Genomic DNA, 3,545 nt, shown 5'->3' on the forward strand with positions numbered 1-3,545 from the left:
CTTACCTAAGCTAGTAAGTGGCTGAGCTAAAATTTAAACTCAGGTAGTCAGGTGACGAAATTATTTGGAAGATAAATGATTGCAAATAGCAAGGGACTTCCTGACTTCTCATTATTAAGGCATGATATAAAGTTTTCCTAGAAGGTATGAATTTACACGGAGATTAATGTACAATACGCATTTATATTCCAAAGCCTTGTTTATGTTGTAAGTATGTTTCTATCTTGGGCTTATTTTTGTGTATCATGAAATTAAGTTCAAGAATAAGCCATGTCTATGAGCATTTGTATCTATTTAACTGTGTAAAAATTACTTTCCCGAATATCAGTATAAATGTATAGTTACAGAAATGGTAAATTGACAAAACATCTCTTTTTTATTTTCAACTTAGAAAGCTGTACAAACCCCCCCCCTTTTTTTTTTTTTGCCTTATTAATTATCCAAAGAGTTTAAGGTTAGGTGGCTTGTTGAAACAAATCTTTTTAGCAAGATTAATTTTAAAGTTAGACATTATGAGTATCAAATTAAGCTGTCAGCCTGTGGAATGATACTGAGAGAGATGGGTTACAACCACCCCTCCCCCAACCTCTGCAGGGATTGGTAAGTATGAACAGGGATACCAGAGGCCAGGAATCACATTTTAGTAATTCTTTTCTAGTTATGTCAGATTTCTAGCATGCTATTAGAGACACATGTGTCATCCTCACCATCAACCAACATATCATTGCTGTTTCAAACTGTTACTAGAGCTGTTGACACAGAATATTGTGTCTGTCGACAGCTCCAATTAGCTGGCGTGTCTGACTGGTGACAGCATGGTCTACTTTTGTTTATGGGGACGGTGGGAGCTGTGTCTCCGTCTCCCAACCTCCAGTGGCAGACAGATGGATAGAGCTATATAATCATCAACGGAAGCGTGTGATATTCTGTCTTCACAAACCATCATGCCGAGCAGAACCAACGGCCTTTTGTCTGCTTTTAGAAATGACTGCAAGCTCCCTCCCATCTGTCAAGTTATGAGGCGAATATATACAAAATGCATCATATATATGTACATGTGGACCACAATGGATTGGGATGCGAGAAGGAAATAAACATTAAAATAAAAGCCAATGTGATATTTAACTTTGTATCATGTCAGCATTGAAGATATTTTTGCCTTAGTACTAAGTTTCTAAAATGTCTTTCAGCAAAAAGCTTTGAAAAATAAACCAATCATAGTTTTATTATTATTTACATCCTACCCGTAAGAATTGATAAATTAAATTTTGTAACATTTGCATTCTCTACTGTGAATGACCTTTCTTTTGACATGTGGAAGTATCATCGGCTTGGAATTCCCTATATGTCATCTTCTCCACTAGTTCTCAACCTCTCATCGAAGAGAGACATGTGAGAGATGATATTCATACAAAATAAACCCACCTTAATAAGCATATCTGGATGTGTATAAGCAGAGTACATGGCTCAGAACTCCACTTTTTCCAATAGGGGAAGAGGAATGGAAAGCAGGTGATTGAGAACGATGCAATTATAGGACAAGTCTGGAATTTATTTTGCCTAAGAAATGTAAACCATTCCTAAATTTTATTAGTTCTATTGTTTGATGTGACTCATAAGTAGCCATTATGTGGCTGGGAACCACTGACCTAGTTCATCAACCCACCTCCCAACCTCAGTTACTATAACTCACCCCTCAGGTTCCAGCTCAAATGCCACTCCCCTGAGAAAACCTTCCTAGGACTTTTTTTTTTTTTTTTACACAAATTGATTTTATTTATGATAACATTAACAAGTGATGGCAAGTGAAATGAAATACAGTTATCTAAACTGCCCCTTCATAGTCTTATTTATCCAGTTGAGATACTTCTGTGAGAGAAGAGTATAGATGCCAGGTCCTCAAGGGTTTCCGCATTTCCCTAGAAGGCCAAAGGCAGTAATAACTCTAAAAGTATCCTCACATATCAAAGGGCTTCTAGAATCTCCATTGCACGAGTCTTTTCCACCCTTGAGGCTGCCGGCATAAATCATATTCAGCCCAATCACGCGATAATCATAGTGCTTTTGATCATTGCAGATTCTACTGTTTATGACGGTGATATTGACTTCTCTCAGAGTATCTGACTGAGGTGAGTTATTATGAATTTTCCCGCAGCCTGCAACTTGGCACAAGGTTCCTGGTTTCACATCATCCCCTTTTTTAGGAAGATGGAGGGTGCTCACATTTTTATTAATTTTTGCCTTTTTTGGTCAGCTGTAAAAGTTTAAGATCACCCTCATGTGTGTCCTGGTCAAATATACATACATATTCACAATGTGAATGAATATACATATTCACAACACTCTGCTCTTTCCCTTCTTAGCACTTACTGCAGTTGGTAAAATCCATTTGTGTAATTGTTTGATTAACATCTTCCTCTGCACTGAGTTCCAGGAGGGCAAGAACAGGTTGGTGTTGCTCACCATTGAATCTCTGATGTCCAGTAAAGTACCTGGTACCTACTTGGGGCCCAGTACAGATGTGTTGGATGAATGTTGTTCAGGTGGACTCATACTAGAACTTTTCACATAAAAAAAATACTACTCTTTTGGTTTTCTTTTTCTTTCTTTCTTTCTTTCTTTCTTTCTTTCTTTCTTTCTAGAGCCTGCATGCATGAGTGAGGAGGGGCAGAAGGAAAGGGAGAGAGAGAGAATTTTAAACAGCCTTCATGTCTAGTGCAGAGCCCAATGTAGGGCTTGATCTCATGAGCCATGAGATCATTCATGACCTGAGTTGAAATCAAGAGTTGGGCACTTAACTGACTGAGCCACCCAGGCACCCGTCTTCTGGTTTTCTAAGGCTAGAACTGCTTTTAAGGAAGTGCTTCTTTGTGTCTGATTTATACCTGTCAATTTAGCCCAGAACTAATATTAGGCAAATGTTGGTGGTGGTGGTGGGGAACAGGTTATGCTCTAGGCAGAAGGAGCAGCATCATGATGTTTCTAAAAGCCAAGTACTACACGTGGCAGAATTGGAAGAGAGGTCTGAGGAGAGTAGGACTGAGAGAAAGGCCTTTAAATAATAGACTACCTATAGCTATCAGAGACCAAGCTGAAACTCTGACTTGGAAGCCCTGAATGGAAGAGTTCTTCTCACTCTCTTTTCATGGATAGTAAATATATCCATGCTGGTCCTATCCACACTGTGTCCCAGCAGACATGGAAAAGGCACTCACCCTTTTGAAACAGGTTTGATAGTGATACCCCACATATCAAGTAGATAAGTGGCATGAATGAAAAATAAACATTTGTTGTTTTATGTGATTGAAATTTTGGGATTGCTTGTTATGACAGCATAACTGAACCCATTCTGACTGAGGTAGAAATCATTACATTATACTGAGTGATTTACATTTGCCTTTATGTCAATTCATATGGTGAAAATAAATCATGTTTTTATTCTACTGTTCTGCATCCAAAAATTAGCTGCACTTTAGTAGAAACTTGAAACCTTTTCCTGAATTCATGTTTGGAGTTTGAATATCAGTGTTTACTCAGTTGATAGC

The 3,545-nt window shown here is 38.2% G+C and overlaps 1 pseudogene; it reads right to left on the bottom strand.

Annotated features, from left to right (window-relative positions):
* Positions 1–1,753: 1,753 nt before the first annotated feature.
* LOC115522865 lies at positions 1,754–2,332 on the bottom strand (annotated as a pseudogene).
* Positions 2,333–3,545: the final 1,213 nt, after the last annotated feature.

The sequence above is a fragment of the Lynx canadensis genome, chromosome C2 (genome assembly GCF_007474595.2).
Source record: "Lynx canadensis isolate LIC74 chromosome C2, mLynCan4.pri.v2, whole genome shotgun sequence".
Lineage (NCBI taxonomy): Eukaryota > Metazoa > Chordata > Mammalia > Carnivora > Felidae > Lynx > Lynx canadensis.